This window comes from Dipodomys ordii, unplaced genomic scaffold (assembly GCF_000151885.1).
Source record: "Dipodomys ordii isolate 6190 unplaced genomic scaffold, Dord_2.0 Scaffold15, whole genome shotgun sequence".
Taxonomy (NCBI): Eukaryota; Metazoa; Chordata; class Mammalia; order Rodentia; family Heteromyidae; genus Dipodomys; species Dipodomys ordii.
Window position 1 is genome coordinate 7,938,049 of NW_012267231.1, and position 24,348 is coordinate 7,962,396.

Genomic DNA, 24,348 nt, shown 5'->3' on the forward strand with positions numbered 1-24,348 from the left:
AAGTTGAAGAAGGAGTTCCCGGAGCGGGGTGTGTGTGTGTAGGGGGGGGGGGTTGCGGAGCCGGGCCAGGGGTCCTCCCCTGGGAGGATCGATCTTCCCCCTCGCACCCCGCGAGTGTTGGGGTGAGTGTGTGTATGTGTGTGGGGGGTGCTCGGGCTTGGACTTGAACAAGTTCCCCCACTTGGGTGGTGGGAGAAGCTTGATGTAACGGGGTGGAACCTTTGGGTTTGAACTCGAGTGTGTGTGTGTGTGTTGGGGGGGGACACCTGCGGGGTGCAGACGCCGGACGCTGCCAGGCGACCTCTCGGGATCTAGGGGTCCGCCGAGGGCTCCCCCCCAGCAGCAGGCAGGCAGGCAGGACGGCGTTGTGTGGTCGCCTTCCGATTTCCTGTCACTCCAACCGTGAGGATTCTATATATACAAAACACTAGGTGACAGTGCAAACAAGTTTGGGAAAGGTGAGCCTTTTCCTGAGTGAGGTGGTGGTGGTGGTGGTGGTGGTTTTTCTTAAAGAAGGGGAGAGAATCTAAAAACAACAACAACTGGTGAAAGTGTAACTATAACAATTCTTGGTTCAGACAAATCTGCGAAGGGATTTCCTAGTTGTGCAACGCGTCTCTCCTGTGCTGATCCGATGTGTGTGGTGTGTGTGTGTGTGGGGGGGTGGAGTTCATGTGCAGCCTGAATCCAGCCCGTGTTAACCTGCAGGTTGAGTTTTCACCGAGGTGGGGATTCCAGTAACCGTGTGCTGTTTGGAAGCCCTAACAGCCGTCATGTGTGGATAAATACTAGGCAGGTTTTAAACTCACATTGTCTAAACAGGTTTTCGCGTTGGTAGCGCTGATCGTTTCCCCCTGTGTCTTGTCGCGTCTATTACTATAAGATGAGGCGCTCTGGAACTGTAATTAGGTGTAGGTTACACAAGAGTACTTTCCCTTTAAGAATCCAGCTGTGTTGTTTTGGCAACTGCTAAGTATTGTAGTTGTCAGTTTTTAAAATCTGTGTTGCCTTGGCAGTACTTGAACAGGCCCTGGAAAAAGTAAACAGAATAGATTTTTAAAAATGCATTACAATGACATTTCGTGTAATAATGTGGGTTTAGGAAGTGAGGATAAAAATAACTGTATTGTGTTTCTAGGGCATTGGTGTGTCCAGTTGTTTGGGGGGAGCGTTGTCACTTATTTTCCTGTAAAAGGCAACTTTCAGGGCAAGAGTGAAGTGTTTTCGAAGCAGGTGCCGATTTAAATTAGAGGTGATATTAAATGTAATGTTTATATAAAGGGGATATTGCTAGGCACGTGCCTGTCATATTAGACCGTAATGGTTCACATTCGTTGTATACGGTGATGCAATCATTGACACTGGTATCACTTAGTGTTCAGTGAGTGTGGTTGCAAAATCCTAGATAGTGATATTATAATAATGAAAAGCCTTAGACGAGCTCAAGCTAGGGGTTTTGAATTGTTTGTAGACTCTCTTAATTCTCTTGGAAGAGTGCTTCTTATAGACACTTATTTACTAAAGCAGTCAATACTTGTAGCCTCTCTAAACAATTATTTGCTTACCTATTTCATTTAACTTACACTATGGATTTTAGGTATTTTTACGTTATAACAAAGGTGTTAAAATTACAATTAATTACACTTAACTAGTCTTATCAAAGGTTTTTTTAATTATCAGAAGGATGATCAGGGGAAGAAATGATAACTTTTTGAGGCTCAAAAGTAATTGTAATAACAGCCTGTTAAATTATGCCTCGAGAAAAATTTCCTCCTGCATATAATTTTTTTCCATTCATGCTTAATTTTTTATTATCTTTAAATAGATGTACAAAGGGGTTTCAGTGAATCTTGTCAGTTTATGAGTACAGTGCATTTTGATCAATGTCATCCTTTCCCATCATTCTCTCTCTCTCCTGTGTAGAGATTATATGTTTCCATAATGGTTATATGTGACAAACTTTTTTTTTGTAAATATAATTAGAAATAATCCTTTTAAGATGTTATTTCAGGTGCTGATGCTGTATTTTTTGAGAGCAGGTTCATTACAGCTCTGTATTTTCCACTTAGAATACAAGTTAATATTTTTGCAAATCTTCAAGTAATAGCTGTGTCATCCATTAATTGTCAGATTACCAAAGAGAGAGATACTGAAATGTTTCTGAGGTTGGTTAAATAATTATGGAAATATTCATTAGCAAATGATTTTGAAGTTTGAGATAGTTAATTAAATCTTAGATTTGTGTTCTGGCTTAGGAGGAGAAGCCATAAGCAAATTTCTTATTGGAAAGGCAGCATGCTAGTCAGTCAGTTTTGAAAGCCATCTTCTACCCTCTCTTTGCTGCTTTTATTCTGGCAAGAGGAATTTAGTTTAACATACCGAGGTAATGACCGTGGATTTTTTTGGGGGGGAGGGATATTTTAATTTTAAATACTCTGTTTTATAATCAGATTATTCTCCCAATGTTTTTTTTTTTTTTGGGTGGGGGGTCCGGTCGTGGGACCTGAACTCTGGGCCTGGGCGCTGTCCCTCAGCTCTTCAGCTCAATACTAGCACTCTACCACTTGAGCCACAGCGCCACTTCTGGCTTTTTTTCTTTTTGCTTATGTGGTGCTGAGGAATTGAACTCAGGGTCTCATGCATGCAAGGCAAGCGCTCTACCACTGAGCCACCTTCCTAGCCCCAAAGTTATGAAATACCTTCTGTAAAATGGGGAGGAATTGCAAGGTCTACCTCATGGTAGTGTTAGAATTTAAATGAGATAGTGAGTGTAAAAGTTTCTAGCTCACTGCCTGAGCTTAGTGTACAAATTCATATTGCCAATCTCTTTCCATCTCCTCCTTTGATGATGATCTCCATACATGCCCAGTGCCCAGTTGGGGTTTGTGACCAAAAGGATTTTATCAGGAAATCCTTCTTAAATTAATCGTCAGATAGTTCATAAAATGTTTAGATGATCTACATTAGGTTTTTGATCTGCATTTAATAATTTGTTTTTATTGCCTATAATCTCCCCCCAGCTCTTTTTTAAAAATTAAAGTTAAATGTAAGTAGTTTTTCTACTCTTTAGTGAGCTTATGGTGAGATAATTATCTCGAAGAAACTATCTTTAATATTTGAAATTAGGAAAGTAAGTATATTTAATAAGTTTTCTTTAGTAGGTAGTATGTACCTTTTTAATGCTCTTTTTCAGGTCTGTAAAGTGAAATGATTTTATCTTTGTATACTTTGTGTACCCTTATCCAGTTTATTATTATAGAGAGTATAAACTCATTTGTTAATGAGTAAGTCTCAGGCACAGAATAAAATATATATTGGTATAAGTTGAGCAGGTAATATTTTATATAGGTATATTACAGGTTTAACATTTGTATTTTACTGAATTTAATATTTTACTTAATATTAGTTGTCTTAATATTCAAGATAAAGTCACAAGCATGTTAAAAACATTAGCTCATATGTGAGGTGGAAAACCATTTGGACACTCATGTAACTATAGATAACTTCATCAGGTAGCAGCTGGTGATGCAGAAAGCCAGAAGAATTGTTAAGCTGGGTGAAAAATGGAAGTTTGACCAAATTTCTTAGCTAAGGTACTTTTTTTTTTTGTTTTGCCAGTCCTGGGGCTTGAACTCAGGGCCTGGGCTTCTTTTGCTCAAGGCTAGCACTCTACCTCTTGAGCCACAGCACCACTTCCAGCATTTTCTGTTTATATGGTCCTGAGGAGTGGAACCCAGGGCTTCGTACATGCTAGGCAAGCACTCTACCGCTAAGCCACATTCCCAGCCCCTAAGCTACATCTTTTTAATGGTTCTTTTGAATTAAATTAATTTCGTTTTCATACTCAAAACTATAAACTGCATGGGTGCATATGCTTTAGGAATTGTTTTCACTAGTAGGTGGTGAATTTCTATCTTGTAGCTGGTCCTTTTTCACTTATTTCTATGACCAGAGACTTGCACATGCAGGTTGATTTGGACTTGTTTGAGTTATGGTTTGTGACCCTTGAAACAAGGAGCTGCTGCTGCTTTGACCTGGTAAGATAACTTGTAACTTTGGGGCTTATTATAAACAAAGTGCTCTCTCATTGAGTAGTACTGTGTCTGTCTCACTTTTCATATTTATCCTCAGCAATCCATGTACCACATAAGAGATTGAAATTGTGTTTCTAAAATTCAGATTGATATATCATTTCTTTAAAAAAATATTTTGAGGGCATTTAAGGTTAATAGAGAGGCCATAATGTAAGAGTTCAACGATGGACCTCTAAAATCAGACTGCTAGGGGAGAATATCCTCTCTGTTTACTGTGTTCATTGGCAAGTTTCTTGTCTCTCTGAGGGTCAGTGAATAAAATAATGATTATAACATTAAATACTGCAGAGAGTTGTTGAAGGAAGCCAACCAGATGTGATTATAAAACAGTCACTGACACATAGTACACAGTAATTTCACCTCTGCTATTGCTATTACAGCTATGGCCAGTATTAGTCTAAGGCTTATCATGAGTCCAGCATGCCTTTCCAGGTTTATTGTCAGCTGTGACTCTTCAGTTCCTGTGTTAGCCAGCTTTTGCTCCTCCCTGAGAAGACAGTGTTTTTTTTTTTTTTTTTTGTTGTTGTTGTTTTGTTTCCAGTTCTGCAGGCTTGAACTCAGGGCCTGGGCACTCTCTGAGCTTCTTTTGCTCAAGGCTAGCACTCTACCACTTGAGCCACAGTGCCACTTCTGGCTTTTTCTGTTTATGTGGTACTGAGGAATTGAACCCACTAAGCCACATTCCCAGCCTGGCAGTGTGTTTTTTATTCTAAGGACTACCACCTTTTTTTTTTTTAAATCATTAGCATGTATTAATTATATGAAAGAGTTTCACTGTAATACTTCCATACAAGCATATAATGTAATTTGATCAAGTTCACTCCTGTATTACTTTTTTTCCTGTTCTTTCCTTTAACAGTTTTTTTTTTGGGTGGGGAGATTTCATTATGCTGCTTTCATACATATTTACAATGCACTTACTAATACCCCTATCACTCTCTTCTTTTCCTCTCATTGATCCCCCACTAAAATCCCCCTTTTACAATCAGTAACTGCCATTTTTATTTCCCTAGTCCATAATTCTCTTGAGCTTGATACCTACATGGATACTTGGGATCTCAAACATAGTATGAGCCATACGGTTAAAATTCAGTTTCTTTTTCTCCCTCAGCTTTCTTTCAAAACCTTATGCTTTTGTTAGCCTTCCACATCACAGTAAATGACAACATTCAAGCAAAAATTTATGGTATTCTTGATTCCTTTATTCTCAGATAGTCTGTTCACAAATTCTGTTATACTTCAGTAGTTTATCTTGAGCCTGTGTACTGCTCTGACATTTCCTCTTTATTCTAAGCTGTTGTTACCTGTCTTTTTGTCTTGTTTAGTTTTTGTTTTTTTTCTGGTACTAGATCTTGAACTCAAGGGCTCACACTCTTTCTTGGCTTTTTCTTTCTACCACTTGAGTCACAGCTCTACTTTCAGCTTTTTGCTGTCTAGTTGGAGGTAAGAGTCAGACTTTTCTGCCTGGGCTGACTTCAGAAAAACTGAGATCCTTAGACTTCAGCCTCTTTTGAGGAGCTAGGATTATAGGCATGAGCCACCAGTGCAGTTCCTTGTTACCTTTTGAATGAACTATTGCAGTAGACTCCTTGGTGGGCTTGTTTCTTTTCTTTCCTTTTTTTCTTCACACTGCAGCCCTAGGGATCATTTTCAGAGCTTTAATCACATACTATTTTTCTGCTTAAAATCTTGCCATAGTTCCCCATTCCTTTCAAAATAGTTCCTTTACTCCTTTCCATGGGCTAAATGGTACTACATTATATTTCTCCTTCCCATTATCCTTTTCCTTGTTCATTGGTGCTGGCCACTAGGGCCTCAGTGCTCCTCCATCTCCATATATATCCTTTCCCATTTTTGCCTTCCTTTATTAACTGAATGTAAACTCCATGTAGGCAGAGGCCTGGGCAATCTTGTGCATAGCTTCTACCCCAGGCATTAGCAACACACTGCCTGGTATATGGAAGACATCGAATGAATGTGTCTGTATCTCTACTCATGTTTTGCCCAATGATTGTGACACTCCTTTGCTCATATGCTTATTGAACCATTTATCCATAAAGTCTTAGCTATGTCAGTGTCATCTCTCCTCTGTGGTCTGGTTATAATATATCCAGATAAAGTTTTTCTGTCCTTTTCTTTATGTTTCTTTTTTTTTAATTTTATTTTATTTGTGAACATACTGTACAGAGGAGTTACAATTACATGGGCAGGATAATGCGCACATTTCTTACCAAGCATTGCAGCCTCCTCCTTTGTTCTTTTCTTTATGTTTCTAAAGCTCTTTATGTATACATTTGCAGAGTGAATCCCATTTTAGAGTATTATAATTGGTATCACTTTCTCCAGCTAGTCTGAGTTCCTCTGTCAGAGACTAGCTTGCAGACAGCAAGCCAAAATCATTGGCTGTTCAGTATTCAGGGTATGATGCTGAGAGATTTCTCAGGAAACCTTGTAATGCATAGATGTGGTCGGAATTAACTGAAATAATCACAGACCAAATCAGACTTTAAACATTACAAAGATACTTCTTAGATATTAAGTCTTAACTTACGCATTTTAGTATGTATTAGCATGTTTTCATCAACATTTTAAGGGAAGGAATTTGAGTGCCAGTGGCATTTCCTGAGATTCTGTTTTGCCTTCTTAGTGGCCAGTATGTAGGAGCTCCATCTCTATTTTGAAATATATATCCTTGTTTCTTACTAACCAAACGTCTCCCTATTCCCATTCACTTCTTTCAGCTTATCCAGCTAATTTTACATATTATCTCAAAGTTTCTAATTTAATATGACTTTAGTACATTGCATTAGTACACTGCTAATTCAGCTGTATTGCTAATGGAGAAGAACTTTTGTGGCCAACATAAGGAACCTAACGATCCTTTGTGATAGTGAAAATCTTTACACATTTGGAACAGCTAATTTACAGATGACCCTTAGAATTTATTACATTTGCAAAGTAAATATTATAGCAAAATATTTATTTTGATACTGAAAACCTTTTAATTAATGGTGTTAAACATAACTTGATGACACAGATTATGATGGGGAGACCTTTTTTTTAAAACTTAAAGTTGCAAGAATAGTGAAACAAACTCCCATATATATGCCTGAATCTAGATTTACCAGTTTTTGTAGTGGCATTATCACTCCTTAGAAAATAAAACAACAACCTCTTTTTATGTTTCCAAAGTAGACACAAAGTTGGGAAAAATACTTTATTTACAGTTTGGAGCTCCTTTGCTTGCATCTTCTGGAGTATTCCAAAGGTACATGTTTAGTTAAAATTAGACATAACACCTAAGGCAAAACATATAGATGCGTTTACAATAATGACTTGAAATTCTGTATTAAGTAATGCACTGTATACATTGATAATTGAGGAGACTACATATTAAACATTATTGAATACTACTGAACATACCTATATTGCACTTTAATATCTACTATATAGACTGCTCTTTTCATTCTCTTTTTCTCCCTCATTTATTTCTCTTTCTATTAAAAATTTCTATTACTGAATCATTTGAGAATAAGTTACACACATGCGAGCCTTTATCCCTAAATGCTTCAGCTGGTATCTTCTAAGACCAAGGTTGTGTTCTTATATAATCCCAGTATAGTGGGGTCAAGTAATTTAATATTGATACTACTATATACAGTTTATAATTAAATTTCTCCAATTGAGCTAGAAACATTCTTTAATAGAATTAAAGAATTCCCAATTCTGATATTATATACATTGTATTTTACTTGTCATAGTGTTGTATTCTTTAAATCTGAAACAGTTTTTCAACCTTTTTGGTCTTTCCTGATTTTAATACTCTTGAAGAGTACAGACCCTGTGTCTTACAGGCTGTCAGTTTGGACTGGTCTTTTCACTTCTTTGTAATTTCATTCAAGTTATGCTTTTGGGGCAGAAATCCCATGTAAGTGATGACACACCCTCTGACATAGAACATCTCATCAGAAGGCAGCTTGGCCATGCTGATAATATTTTGGATCTGTCAGTTATGAAAGTTTTGCCTGATGGTTCTCTCCACTGTAAATAGTGCCATTGTGTCCCCTTTGTTATGGTTAAGTATCTTTGAGACAACATAGATACATGAATACCTCAAAATGTTCACTTAATAGTTTAGTACTTATTGATGATTCTTGATTCAGTCAGTGAATAAATATACTATGGTTGCCAACAATGTTTTCCCTTCATTCCTCTACATTATTTACTTGGTATTCTGTTGTGAAGGAATTTTCTTTCTGATTTACTTATTTGACATCAATAAGAATTTATAGATCCTTTTTTATTAAATAGGTTATTCTCTGTTATCTGTCTTCATTTTGCTGTTTCAAATTAACCCAGATTTGGTCCATGGGAATTCCTTCAACTTAATTCATTGGTTGTTTTGATACGTTCTCATCATTTTTTGGAGCACTTCCTTGCTTTCTGGAAAAATTAGATATTCCAGGCTGATCAGGCTTTTCCTGCTACTGTCCTAGAAACAGCCATTACTTGAAGGCCTTTTCTTCTTCTTCTTTTAAACTAGTTAAGAGCGTAAGGCAATCATGACCTGGGCAGTAGGTAATTGGTATTTTTTTGATACTGAAATTGCATTGTTTTAGGACCATTTTCAATGTCTCAAGCTAAGAACTGTTGAGTTTATGCTGATTCTTTAGGTAGATTACAATTTCTCCTTACACATTCCAAACGCCTAACAGTTTCAAAGTGTTAATCTTAATTAACTACTTTCACCTGATTCTTTTATTCTGCAGTGGTTGTATATTATCTTCCAAAATACATTTTAGCTTCTTAGGAGTAGCAATCCTATTTTATAATTCTGTCTCCTCAGAGAATTTGTACCATTGTTGATAGTTGATAGTCATATGTTGTTTTTGACATATTATAATATTGACTCTTTTATCTTTATTACTTTAATAGCAGAATTAAATATTCATCTGTTTGTTTAAACATTTCAGTTAATTTTGTGGAGCACTTTCTTTTCAGTGAATTGGTAATTCCTGATTTGAATAACTTTTCTGTCTTAGATGACATGAAAACCTTCACACTTTTCAACTTTAAAATTTAGTCTAATTCCTGAGATTAAAAGTATCTATTACAGAGCATCAAAATGCCTCGTGTGGCTGTTTTAGTGCTCCCCACCCCCCCCAGGCAGAAAAGAATTTACTGGGGAGGAGTATACTGCCAGCCAGCCTGCACAAGCTAGAGGTGTGCAGGGGTTGCAAGGGAAGAGAACCCGGGGAAGGGAAAGGCTGAGAGGGAGCTGGGGCAAAACAAGGGGCTAGTGTTTTATTCTTCAGAAAGTAATAACCTTTTTGAATGTCATTCTAATTGTAAAGTGAAATCTTAAACTCTTTTTTCAAAGTTTGTGTTACATGCTCTATAGCTAATTACATGTCTTCTGTGGTTTGTTTTTTTATTGTGCTAGGGTGTGAAATCAGAGTCAAGTAATAGACCAGTACTTTGCTGCTTGAACCAGGCCTCCAGCCATTTTGGGCTGTAATTTAATTTGTTTAAATAGAAGGCTTCAGGCCATGATCTTTCTACCTTAACCTCTTAAGTAGGTGCCATTACAGGCATGTCCATCACCAGCAACATTACATTTTTTCTTGAAAGCAAAATTAAATGCCACAATGTACAGTAAGAAGAGTATCTTATCTTGATCAGGAAGCATTCATTGGGTTCAAATTCTTTGTAACCATTATGTTATTTTGCTGTTTTCACTTTAGTCTTCACAACCTTATTTATTTGGTACACTGAACTAGATGCTGTAGAATACCTGCCTACCTGGGAGCAAGGCTTAGCTTTTCATGCTTAGATTGGGAGTATTAGCCATATGTGTTTGTAACTCACTTTGATTTAGTGGCTTGACTTTAATGTGTGCTTAATGTATACAGTGCAGAATACACTTACTGTGTACAGTGCAGAGGGCACTGTATAAGGAACAATTAACTCAGTGTCAGGGAGACCAGGAGTATTTTGCTCAGTGCTCAGTAAAGCCTGGAGAGTGAGTTGGATTTAAATTTTGTGCAGAGGAAGTACGAAAGTGGGCAGGCACGAAAGAGCAGAGAAAGATGAGGCCGAAAGAGGGCTAGATTATGAAGAGCTCTCAAACTGTGTGAGGGGATTTATCATAAACCCAAGAGGAAATTATTTGAAAAGCTAATGCTGGTTGGCCTGGGATATAGCTGGATTCTATCTTAAAAAAAAAAAAAGGAGAAGGGGAGGAAGAGAAGGAAAAGAAAGAGAATTACCTGGAGGGAGTTAAGATTGTTAAGAAGGTGTTAAAAGTATTTGAAAATCATAAGGTGGCTTAGGGCGATGGAAGAAAAAGATGGATTTGAGTTGTGTAGTAGGTAGAATTACAGGGCTCAGTGATGGACTATATGTTGAAGGTGAGAGAGAAATATGGTTAGAGGGCAGAGTAAGTTGATAGCTTGAGCAATGGGGGAAGGAATGGGCTGCTCAGGGAGTGAGGAAGCATGAGGGAGCAGATCTGGCAGGTCAGTAAGGAGTCTGTGAGAGTGCTTTGGAAAGATGTCATCAGAGAATGGAAAATCTGACTTTACTAGTAGATGAAGGACAACAGATTCTGGCAGTGACCTAGCCTAGAATTTGGCCATGGCATAGGTGTTTGAAAATAAGTAAAGGTGAAGGTTGCAAGTGGTCAGGGAAGTGAGAGGATTTATCTGAGAGAAAATTGCACAGACAAGTTTGCCCTGTTTGAGATAGCCTCAAGGTATTCATTGTTTGGTCTTAGAACATAAAAATGAAAATCTTAGCTGTTATATTTTCAATAATACTGTCCTAAAAGCCCACATAAAAACATTTTTCCTACTCAGGAGATATTTCATTGCCTACATATAAAAAATGCTCCTCAATAGTGACTGAACTGCCTAAAATAATAAAAATACTCTTTTAACAGTGCCTAAAATTATGAAACAAACTGGGCATACAAGAAGATAGCAAATAGTAGTGAAATGATTACTTTATAGGACAAATACAATAGACCTTTTCACCTTGTTCATTCATTCATTTTTAAGTGATCAGTGAACAGTAGTGTTTTGAACTCTGCAATACCAATTTATGTCTGTACAAACAGTTCATGTGTAAATGCTTATCTGCTCGCTTCAGTAATTGAATATTAACATTGGACCAAAATGATGGGATCCTGTGTCCTTGAATCATTTTGAATTGCCATGGGAATTGTCATGATTAGTTTTTATATAAACTAGACTACTACTATGAGTGTTCCTTAAAAAAATATTCTCAGTAAAAGAACATTAAAATTTTTACTATTAGTGTTAGACATGGAAAAAAGCTGCAAAATAGTATAGAATACTTATGACTGGCTCTTCATCTAGCTTCCTCTAATGTTGGACATCTTCCATAACCATAACATAACTTTTTTATTGTAAAAATACTGTACAAAGGGGTTACAGTTACATGAGTACATGAGCAAGGTAATGCGTACGTTTCCTATAAAGCATTGTTACTTCCTCCTTTGTTTTTCTCCTACCATCCCTTTCCTCCCACCTCCACAACTACCCCCCCCCCCAAATTGTAAAGTTCATTTTTCAACATAGTGTCTGTTCATCTCATTGTTACAATGGGTCAACCTGCATCTCTATTTAAACATTTTGTTTTTCCCTTCCCCTCCCCAAATTAGAGAAGTGTATATACAAGATGCAGGGTACCAACATCAAATACAGTGAAAACGGGTTATACTGTGGGGGAGGAACATAAAAAGAAACAAAAAGATCACATGGTACATTATAAATACATTAGAAACAATAGCAAGGAAGAAAAAACCACTTGTGTCCCTATCTTGGGGTTCATTTCACTTAACATCATCTTATCTGGTCATATGCACATAGCTTTTGACCTTTTCTGCTTGTCCCAGACATATACTAGTTATTGCAAATAAGGGAAACCATGGGACCTATGTTTCTTTGGACCTGGCTTACTTCATGTAATGTAATTTTTTCCAAGTCTTTCCATTTCCTAACAAGTGGGCAATGTCATTCTTTCTGATGGAGGCATAGAATTCCATTGTGTATATATACCACATTTTCTTGATCCATTCATCTACTGAGAGGCATCTGGGTTGGTTCCATACCTTAGCTATAGTAAATAATGCTGCAATAAACATAGTTGTGCTGGTAGCTTTAGTATGGTCTTGTTTGTGATCATTTGGGTAAATACCCAAAAGTGGAATTGCTGGGTGATAGGAGAGTGCTATGTGGAGTCTTTTGAGGACCTCCATACTGCTTTCCAAAGTGTTTGAACAAGTTTACACTCCCACCAACAATGCAGTAGGGTTCCCTTCTAGCCACATCCCTCCAGAATCTGTTGTTATTAGAGTTCTTGATTATAGCCATTCTAACTGGGGTGAGGTAGAATCTCAATGTTGTTTTGATTTGCATTTCTTTTATGGCTAGAGAGGTTGAGTATTTCTTCATGTCTATTGGCCATTCTTATTTCCTCTTCAGAGAAGTTTCTCTTTAAGTTTTTAGCCCACTTATTTATCGGGAAGTTGTTTCTTTGAGGATTTGTTGTTGGGGGATTTAATTTTTTGAGTTCCAAATATAGTTTAGGTATGAGACCCTCTTCTCCCAATCCGTGGGCTTTCTATTGATCTTGCAAGCTATGTCCTTTGCCATGCAGAAGCTCTGCAGCTTCATGCAACCATAACACAACTTTTTAAAACCAGGAAAGTAATATTAATGTAATACTGCTTAAAAGCCTATTGAAGCTGGGTGCTGGTGGCACACTGTAATCCTAGCTACTCAGGAGGCTCAGATCTGAGCATTGGCCATTTGAAACCAGCCCCTGCAGGAAAGTGTGAGGTGTTTATCTCCAATAAACTATTAAAAAAAAACCACAAAAAATGAAACAAGCTACAAGTAGAGCTGTGACTCAAGTGGTGGAGCAGTAGCCTTGAGCCTCAAAGACCGTGCTCAGGCCCTGAACCCAGATCTGCAGATCTCAGCCTCCAGAGTATCTAGGATTATAGATATCCAAGCCATGGGCACCTGGCTTGGAAAGTTTTATGCTGTCAATGTCTTATTACTGGTAATATTAATCTGTTCACTTAGTTAAAGTGGTGTCTGCTGGTTTCTTCTCTGTAAAGTCAGTTTTAGCTTTTATAGTTGATACATGTCTTTAGGAGCTGCTTTGAGGCTATTCTAATTTCTAATTAAAAAAACAACAAGATCCGATGCTAGGAGTGGTCATTGCTACAGTAGAATTGTTTTTACCCTTAGGCCCACTGAACAGATGGTGCTTAGAAACACTTGCCTGTATACTGACCCACATACATACACACACCAACATTCAGCTCTGTAACACAGGATATGTGCTTCTAAAAATTGCAGTGCTAGCCAGGTGCTGGTGGTTCACACCTGTAATTCTAGCTACTTGGGAGGCAGAGATCAGGAGAATCATGTTCCAAGACTAACCCAGGTGAAAACGTTCTTGACGCCTCATCTCTACAGAAAAAGCTGAGCCTGATGATGTGTGACTGTCATCACAGCTTCAGTGGGAAGTGTAAATAGAATCAGAGATCAGGCTGGCATGGAGAAAAAGTGAAACTTTGTGTCAAAAATAACTGGAGCAAAAAGGGTTGGTGGAGGTGTGGCTCAGGTGTTAAAGTGTCTACCTAGCCAGCGAGAAGCCCCCCAAAGTCACAAACTCCTCCTGTGAAAACCACATGGTTCAAAGGATCAGTGAGGTAATGGAAACAACACTTGAAAGTTTGTAAAAATTAAAAGAGAAAAATGAGAACCCTAGTAAGCCTTATTAAAAAACAGTAGCATGGTTTCAAGCATGTTAAACTGTTAAGTAAGACGTACTGTTTCATATACTCCATACGATGAAAAGCTGTGGCACTTATTTATGTGGTTATCCCCCAAGTGTTGAGGCTTGTGAGTCATTGTGAAGTGATAGAAGGAGAGAAGATCAGAAATCAGATGAAACAGAACTCCAGTTGTGGATGGTGGTTGTGTCTCATAACATGTGGGCTATTGTAGCTCAGGAGTCAGTCCTCTCTATGATAACCTCTGTAGCAATAATTTTATATTTTTCCCACTTTTTTTGTCTGAATTCAGTCAGCAATTTTAATTGCTTGTTTTGTCCATTTCTATTTTTTAGTTTTTAGAGTTCCAATTAAAGTTGGTTGTAATATTTAATAATGCTTGTGTGCATGTTTAATTGTTTGAAATAATTGGCTTATTGCTTTGTCCTGTTTTGAGGTGATTGTTTTGGGGTAAAAGGCATTCTCCATTTGATAGGTGTCAAATTCTGGACCTTACTTTTTGTCTGTTCATTTTTATGTTTGAGTTCTTGTTGGTTGGTTGTTTTTTTACAGTGTTCTGATGCTAATATTTCCCTCGTTGGTGAGTATAGAACAGTCTTCTCAACCTCAGTGGTTTTTATTTTAATGATTGGAGCACAGTTGTGAGAATTTCAGTTTTCTCAATTTCTCTTGTCTTGTGGGACCTCAAATTTCCCCCATTTTCTTTTTTGAATTTATTGTCGTACAAGCGACTCAGGGCTTTTGCATTTCGAGAAGTTGTTATTTACCTGACTTGGACTTAGATAAAGCTGTAAAGTACTGACTTTTAAGGCATCTCTAACTTGGCCTTGCCTAGAGCAATTGTTTTCAACTCTTTACTTTCTTTTTGGTGGTTCTAGGGATTGAACTCAGGCTCAGCCTTGTGCTTGGCTAGGCAGGCATTCTACCACTGGCACAACACCCCAAGCCTTTTAATTTTTTTATTTTTTGCTTTACTTTCTGAGTAAGGTTTTATGTTTTTGGACCAGCCTCAGACTAATATCCTCCTACCAATGTCCTCTTGTGTAGGTAGGATCCCACTCTACTAAACTTGTTTATTGGGATGGTGGTCTTAACCTTTGCCCAGACTGGCTACAGATTGTATTCTCTCAATGTCCACCTCTGAAGGAGCTGGGATTATAGGTGTATGCCACCATACTGTTAAATAAAATAAGTAAAATTTGTACACACAGGATATACTACAGTGGACTTTTATAGTAGAGAAGTAAATAGTGACAACTATGCAGGGACATATTGTAGATATAACAGGTAGTAGATAATATGTAATTCTTATGGTAGTATCTGTAAATCTCCCTCAACTCCCTTCCTGAAGGAGGAATATCAGAATTCAAACAAAGGTGATGCTCTAAGGATAACCTTAAGCCAGTTCCTTTTCTTTTAAGGTTTAAATCAGGACTGTAGAAGTGTCAAATGACTTCTGAAAGAACACACAAATATTATTTTTCCACTAGTATAGGTGTTCTTGTTTGTTTCTTTTAAATAGACTAGTCATTTGGATTTAACTCTTAAGATACCATTTTCACTTTGTGAGCTTCAGTTTCATTCCTAAAAACCCTTTGGAGGCTTCTGGTTATAAATATTAAGACAAATTTCCTCCAAATTTTAGAAGATTTGCATAAACATAATGAGAAACCTTGAGAATGGGATCCAAGTCTTCAATGCTATTTGTTTGTGTCTTACACATTCCTTATGTATAGCTGGAAAGTAATTTTACCCAGTATTTTGCCTGTTTCAAATGCTGTCCTGTCTGTCACATGACAGTCACACATCATGTCAGGTCCTGTTGGTGTTCAGAACATTTCTGATTGTGGATTTTTGAAGTATGGTTCTCAGGCAGTGAACAGTCAGTTGGAAGAGATGCATAGGACACAGGATGTGGGGAAGAGTACAGAGTTTTCTTCTAATGTGCTATTCTCTGGAAGCCCTTCAAATGTTGTCCTGTTGAATTTTTAGAGAGGCTTCATTACATAGACACAGCTGATTATGTCTTAGGCCATTAGTGATCTAGTCAACCTCTAGCCCCTCTCCCCACCTCAGAGGTTAATGTGAGGGAAAACCTCATTGGAATGTGTTAGATTGTTATGGTTCTTCTAATCGTGCCTTGGTCTTCCTGGTGACTGATGTGTACATATCCAGAAGTTCTTAACTCTAGGGTCCTCTAATCAGTCTCATCTCGTTAGCATAGAAAAGATGCCATGATTGCTTCAGACATTCCTAGGAAGGAATGAACTAGGGGCAGAGATCATATACATATATGTATATATGTTAATATACATATATATCTTTTCTTAGTGTATCACATTTCACATAACTTTATGTAGGTGGTTGGTATGATATTCTTGTAACTTTTAGTCATATAGAAACTTAAAAATATACTTGGGATAATGAAAAGTTATCAGTATTTATAATATTTTGTTTATAGTAGGTTTTGTTTATTTGGCTTGGTGCCTGTCATCTCTTAAGTATTGATATGTAATGTGGATCTGAAGCTGCTGAAAGATATTGGTCCTCTGAGATTGAGCTTTGGCCTTCTTGAGATATTGCTTTAGGAGGTATTCTTTGTTTCACTTGTTTTCTTTATTCAAGAAAACCATTCACTCAATTATAGTTATGCATAGCAGAATAATTCCTGGATTCTAATTTGTTCTTCACCACTTTACTAGTTGTGTGACTTTGAGAAGTTGCTACTTTATTACTTCAATTTTCTCATGAAAATAATAATGAGGTAGTAAGGAAGTTCTGACTGTACATCAGGTAATATATGTAAAGCAATTAGTGTGTGGCTCTATCCTACATAAGACTGAAATATTTCTGCCTTGTTTGCAACTGTTACTGTGTTTGGCTTTCTCTGAATATCTTTTCTATACTTTTTGGTTCCTTTTCCCTATATTTCCTTCCCTGCTTGATTTATGTATTTTTTTTCTTATTAAGGGCTTTCCATTAATATGCCATATGTATTGTATATTCCTTACTCATTTTGTGTTACGGTTCTCTGGCTCCACAGGTCAGGGATAAGGATAGAAGCTTATGCTTAACACTTAGAAGAGGGCCTGGTATTTATTAGGTTCTTGGTAAATAGATTCTAAATGTATTGTATTGAATTGTATGCCAGATACTGACTGCCTATTCCGGATATCAAAAGGAACAAAGTTACAAGTGGTTCATGCCTGTAATCCTAGCTACTCATAACACTGAGATCTGAGGATTGAAGTTCAAAGCCAGCCCAGGAAGGAAAATCCATACCTCTAGTTAACCCCCAAAAGCTTAAAATAAAGCTATGGCTCAAGTGGTAGAGTACTAGCCTTGAGCAAAAAAGCCCAGGGACAGCACCCTGGCACTGAGTTCAAATCTCAGAACAGGCACAAAAACAAAAACAACAAAATGAACAAAGTACAGGACTGTAAGTGTGGGTCAAGAGTAGAGTGCCTGCCTAAAAGTGTGAAGCTCTAAGTTTAAACCTCAATACCACAAATAGAACAAAGTTTTCTCTTTTAATTTTAAAAAGCATCTATACATACATACAGAGGAGGCTCATGCTTGCAAAACTAGTGATTTTTAAAAAAGTTAATTATGGTAAAGCTATCTTAAGGATGACCTCCTAGGAAAGTATCTTTGAACTAAGAAACAAAGGGAAGTCATTTTCAGGCATAAGTAAAAATTTAAATGAAGTTACAGAGCTTGACCGCTTTGTGGTCCAGTTAACAGCATTGTAGATGAAAGGTTGGAGGGATAGAGGGGTATCCTTTCCTTTCTTCTTTAATTTTCTTTTCTGTCAGTCGTGAGGCTTGAACTCTGGGCCTGGGCATTTTCTTTCAGCTCTTCAGCTCAACGTGAGCACTCTACCACTCTACCACAGTTCCACTTCCAGTTTTCTGGTGGGGGGTGTTGGGGTGGTATTTGAGAGTCTCTTGGACTTTTCTGCCCAGGCTGGCTTTGAACCGTGATCCTCAGATCTCAGCCTCCTGACTAGCTAGGATTATAGGCACCTGGCTTCTTTTTTTAATGGTAAGAAAACTTGGCAGAGCTTTATTGAGTAAGGAAGCAAGCAGGCAAGCAGACAAACAGACAAAAAGCAGACAATGGATGCTCTCCAAGGGAGAGAGACACCTGTTTTATTCTTGAGTAGCAGGTTTTTAGGTTTAGTTGAATGTAATTTTATGATAACTGGCTATGGTTTATAGTGTTTTATAGTTATAATTATAAAGCTTGGTTTTTACTTTGTTTATTATTTTTTGTGGTACTAGGGTTTGAACTCATGTCCTCTCACTTGCTAGGCTGACACTCCACCACTTCAGACTACATCTGGCCTGTCTTTTTGCTCCTTATTTTGGAATTTTGGAGATGGGGTCTGCTATATTTTTCTGCGTGGGCTGGCTTTAAACTTCAGGCCTCAGCTTTTTGAGAAGCTGGGATTGCAGGGGTGATCCACTAGCTCACAATTAGGGTAAAAGCTTCATTTGGACTTTTTTTTTAACAGCAATTTCCTTCTACCCTTGCAAAAATAAAAAGGGGCTTGTTTGTATGTGTGTGTGTCTTAATACTTTTAATACTGCATTAATATAAAAAGAATATTTGTGTTGCCCCTAAAGAAGGTATCTTTTCCAAATAGAAATAAAATTATACTGTCATAGCAATTAACACTGCTGAAGCAAGTTCTTAATTTTCTATGGAGAACTAATGCCCATTTACATTTAATAAAGCAGATTTACTTAGAGATTGGTTGAGTTGCTCAATCATGTAGTTATATATTATATAGATATTAGCAGTAGAATATTGATCCTAGTCAGTTGGGGTGAGGAAACGTGTATCATTTACTGTCTTTTCCTTTCCACCCAATTCCCTGTTTTCTCTAAGTAAGAATGTAAAGTGACTGGGTTGTTAATTTATACATCTCATTCTTTAACCAGTGCAGCTTTATTGAGCCTGAATTGTTGGCAGTGAATAGGGTTTTTTTTTTGTTTATTTTTGTCGTTCTGTGTTCATTATTCTCTTTTAAAGATAGTGGAACACATAAGTATTAATATTGTTTTGGCATGCAGACATATTTTATGGTGGTGCAAATCATTGACCTTTCTGAATAAAAACATAATGCAATAAACATTTTCAACTGGTTGAAAATTTTTATCACACGCTTAATAAGAGGATAGGAAAATAGGGCCCATGAGTCCAGTTTTTCAATCTTGCAGTACACATATTATTACTAAACATTTGAGTAATACTTCATTAAAAAAAGTGGCTTAGTGACATTAGAGACATTTAATTTTATCAGCTAAGTAAAACAAGTGACTACCAGCTTAATTTTCTGTCTCGGCAAGTATTTGTGGTGCTGTCTGCCAAGAATGATGTTGAGTGCAAGAATTTTGTAATAATAGAATGTATTTTTAATTCTCCTTTAGAATCAGGAACAATAACCCATCTCAATTTTTTTCCTTCTTAAGGAATTGCATTTTTGAAAAAGGAACAACAAAGCCTGCTTCTTCAGGGATCGCCTCTCAGAGCACTTTTGCTGATACTTTATTTCTAGTAAGACATTTTCCTTTTCCTATGTTATGGAGTAAATAAAACACAATGGAAATGCTGTCTCAAAATCAAGCTGTTTTTGTGATTGTGGATCATTGAAATCTTAGAATTTTATCTTAGGGTTTACTGCAGATCAATTAAGTTAGTAAACTATTTGAAATGTATAATAGTGGTGCACTTTGTCTAATACTGTAGAGATAACACTATTTGAACTTTTACACTTCCTAATGCTTAGTTTCTCATTCAGTATAACCATCAATATATAAGTTTTTATTTTTAAAAGTTCCTATTTACGGTCACAGTGTAAAGGACAAAGGATTGGGGACATGAATTATATTATCCTAGAAAGATTTTTAAATGAACAATTAAGTAGGAAAATATCAGAAGAGATAGGAGAGACTGGAGGAAAAAATAAGCAAATTTTAGGGAATCTTAAAATATGGACTTCTTATTTTATTTTTACTTTTTTGCCTTTGGGCTGGAAGTGTAGCTCACTGCTCACCAATACAGCAAGCATGAGGCCTTGAGTTTAAATTCTAGTGCAGCTAAGAAAAGAAAAAAAAATTGATCGCTTCATAGATTGATATTTATAAAGTACCAGTGAAGGTTATTTTGATTGAAAATTTTATGTTGGCTTAGGTTTATGCTCATAACATGTCAGTAAGATTATCTTCTTCAAAAGTTTTAATGAATGTAACTTCATCTGACTCTACTTTCTACTTAAAATAGAAAAGACAAATAAATATAGAAAAGAAAATAAGTAATTTTAAAACATGTTCATAGGAGTAATGTTCAGTGCTTATGAAAAATTTAACATTTAAAATAATAAGTATTATTGAACTTCTTGCTGATTATGTTATTAATAAAAACTTGGGGAAGTAGAGCTATGGCTCAAAGTGGTAGAGCACTAGCCTTGAGCAAAAGAGCTCAGGGACAGCACCCAGGCCAAGTTCAAGCCCCACAACTGAAAACAAAACAAAACATAAAAAACAACAACCTTGGGGAAGGTATGTTAAAAGTTTTTGTTTTTCATTTTGCTTAGTTGAGCATGGTGGTATACTTAGCACTCAGGAAGCTAAACAAAGCCCGAGGATTGTGAATTTGAGGCAGCCTGGGCTGTACAGCAAGACTCTATCTCACAGAACAAAACAAAAAAGAATACTTTGGATGTTGGGCATAGTAATTCAGCATTTAGGGAAGCTGAGGCAGGAGAATCACAAGTTCAGGGATAGCCTAGCAGCTTAAAAAACACACCATCTTAAGTTTTTTACTGAGTAATAGAAAAATATTTTAGAAATGATAGAAAAACATTTTATGAACTAGTGTTTTTGTTAAAATATCATAGTATCTTGTCAGTTTCATATGACTATATATTTCTTTTTATAACTTGATTGATTTCTGATATCCTTTATCACATAAAATATAATGTATCCTTTAGGAATAAGGAGAAAAGGGCTTGTTTTTCCAGCTGACCCAAAGTGACCTTCAGCCCAAAACTTCTATATGTACAAATCAAGTGGGGATAATAAATTTTAAATCTCATTTTGAAATACAAATCTGGGTATAAAGTCCTCTGTAAATGTTTGAATTTTTAAATTTTTCTCGATTCCATTTCTCATGTATTTTATTCATTGACTGCTCAAAACGGAATGACTTGAGCAAAAACACTGTGTGAATCTAAGCTACTCCCTTGTTTAAATCATAGACCTCTGAACTTTCTCTGAATCCTTGACAGCTGGGTCACAGCTTCAGTGGTTATGTAACAATGCTGTCCATCACTTTTTAGGTGCTGCCTCAGTGCTGCCTCCTTCACTGGGCCCTCCCGTGTAATATGTCTTACTCATGGCAGGTTTTCTGTGGCTCTGTTGATTGTATTTGCATTAATAGTGACTCACTTGGGAGTTACTCAAGTATTTCTTAAAGGAAGATGTTCTTTTAAAGAGATTCATAGTAGACCATAGTATGTTAGATAGGAATTTCCCTATAGTTCTGCCCTAGTTTAAGAGTAGAAATTTGGAGTTTGTCACAGGGATTGGGCAAAATTGTTTCTTATCATTTGCTTTTTTACTCATGCCTTGGACTGTATTTAGGCTTGTAATTCTTTGTTTGTATGTTTTGTTTTGACTGTCCTTTTTTTTTTGATACTAGGGATTGAACCCTGAGCTTGTAATTCAGTTTTTATTTATGTTTTAAATGTAGTATGAAGTAAAGGTTGAGGTTGGTTTCTTTGAATATGTGTATTGGTTTGTTCCAGTAGCTTTTTTGGGAGGAGGGCGGGCAGTACATCCTGGGGTTTGATCTCAAGGTTTTACTTGCTCTTCTTCCTTGCTCAGCTGGCTCTCTACCACTTGAACTACCTCTGCAGCCCAGCTTTTTGCTGATTATTTTGGAGATGGAGTTTCATGGAGCTTTTTGCCAAGGCTAGCTTCAAATTGAGATCCCTGGAGTCTCCTGAGTAGCCGAGTGTTCCAGGCATGTGCCATCAGTGCTGGCTTTCGCAACTTTTTTGAAAAGCCTTTCCTCTGTTGAATTACTTAGACATCTTTGTTGAAAATTAGTGAATTGTTATGTGTGGGTTAATTCTGCTCTGTTGATCTGTATGTCTAGCCATACAATAATGTTGCATTCTCTTGATTATAGACTTATAGTAAGTCTTAAAATCAAATAGTATAAATTCTCCAACTCTTATTTGATTTCCAGATTTAGCCTGTTCTATATTCTTTCCACTTCTGTTTCTGTAGTTTTCCAGATCCCATCTTATCCAGTTGCCAGGCACAGTGTCACACTCCTGTCATCCCAGCTAAATGGGAGGCTGAAATTGGGAGGCTCACTGTTTCAGACTACCCTTGGCAAAATCTTAACAAAACTCCATCTCAGTGGACATGGTAGTGCACATCTGTCATTCTAATGGAAATAGGAGGATCATGGTTCAGGAAATGTGAACCCCTATCTTAAAAGTAACCAGAATAAAACATCTGGACATACTGGCTGAAGCAGTAAAAGCACCTGCTTAGCAAGCACAAACCCCTGAGTTCAGACTCCAGTACCACCACAACAGTAAAGAAAACGTGTTGACATTTTGTTGGCATTATATTAAATCTCTAGATTATTTCGGAAAGAGTACTTTTATAAAATTGAATCTTCTGAAATTCTGCAAATGTGATGTCTTATTCAGTATATTTTAAGTTTCTCTCAGTCTGGACATTTTTATTTTTTGTTTTTCAAGTTTTGTTTCACATGCTTTACTTGTTTATGTACTTTGCTAATAGGAATGATCCAGTATAGAAGAAATATTTTATATCATAGGAAAGAATTGCTGGAGCCAAGATCTAAAACAGAAAGAAGAGCAGAGTATATGAGAAGTCACTGATGAGTAGCTAGTTGTGATGGCAAGAATTTGAGGTCCTAAATTCTGATGGCTTGTACTTTGACTGGAGAATAGATAGCAAAACTCTCAGCTGAGCATGAACAGGAGAGATAAAAATAATTAATCTGGAAATTAGGACATGGAAGACTGTTGGGAAAAACAAAGGGGGTGTTTGAGGCCTGAGTCCATTGACATTTGTGAACAGAAAAACATTTTTTTTCCTCTAGCCATTTTTACCTACATTGCAGGGAGCAGATCCTCTCCAGCATAGAATTTTGTCATCATATGGAGACATGGGATGGAGGGAGAGCGGCAAAAGGATAGAGGCCAAGAGACATGAGAGTTTGTGAAAATTGAAGTAGAATAGAAGCCAAGTAAGGAACAAAATGTGGGCCAGGGACAGTGGGAAGGTGGTAGACATGTTATTTCCAGGACCGTGTAGAATCAGGATTGTTGCATTTAGATTATTAGAGTATGTAAACTGGAAACATAAGAGGTAATAGGGACGATGCCTAATAATTTAGCCTGTTACAAGTAATTTATTAGCAGATTTTTGTGGGTTATTTGTATTAGTATTTATGTGACAGTTATGTTATTTATTTTTTTACTTTAACCTTTATTTGTTCATTTCTACTGCTTGAGATTGTATTCTTTTTTGTGACTCTTTAAGATTGTTATTTAGAAATTGAATTTTGGCCTTTCCTCCCATATATAAACCTATTTTAAAGCAAAATGTTTATCTCTAGTAAATATGACTTCAACTGTATCTCATAATTTTGATACAAAATATTTTAACAGCCTTCTATTTGAAATATTTTCTCATTTTCACGGTGACTGCTTTACAGTGTGGATCATTTACAGTTATTGCTTCATGCTTACACCTAAAACCTTTTAGGTAACATTTTTTATTATGTCTAGATTGAGATCAGAGAACATGTCTGTGTTTTGTATGTGGTTATGAAGAAAGTATTTTTTTAGTTGTTTGGTGTAGTATTCTATGTTACATTTTAACCTCGTTAAATCCTTTTCTTTTTATTTCATTCTGCTTATTCATTCCGATCTGGTTCTGTTAAATCAGCTGGCTATAAGTATGTGTGTTATGGGGATTGTGCTTTACATGTATTGTTATACTTACATTTCTTAGCTGGACTTTAGGAAGAGTATAATTTTATATCTTCAAAATTCAGTATAATCTTTAAACACACTTGTGTATTTCACACATCCCATCCCAGTATTCTACAATTGGTAGAATATTGGAGTCATGTGTAAATATTGGTTAGAAGTGTACTTAGTGTCGGAAAAAAAAGAGCATGCATCTTTGATGTTGTTGCAATTATCAAGATGTGTTAATACATTAAAAACATCGCCTCATTGTCTGCCATGTATTTGTCCTGAACACCTTTCTAATTGTCTTTTATGTTCAGCCCTTACTTTTGATTTATAGAGTATTCAAAAGTGTTGAGAAATTGTAGAGTAGAGAAAAAAAGCTACCTACC

General features: G+C 36.7%; 1 protein-coding gene across 7 annotated transcripts in view; it reads left to right on the plus strand.

Moving 5' to 3' along the window:
• Positions 1-24,348, plus strand: part of Mef2a (myocyte enhancer factor 2A) — an 85,158-nt gene that overhangs the window by 664 nt on the left and 60,146 nt on the right. For 5 of the 7 annotated variants that reach the window (XM_013012118.1, XM_013012117.1, XM_013012114.1 and 2 more), the window contains exon 2: positions 19,404-19,488. The exons of the other annotated variants lie outside the window; for them this stretch is intronic. The gene's annotated coding sequence lies outside the window, so the exon portion shown is untranslated. The remainder of the gene's footprint in view (positions 1-19,403; positions 19,489-24,348) is intronic. 7 annotated transcript variants of the gene reach the window in all.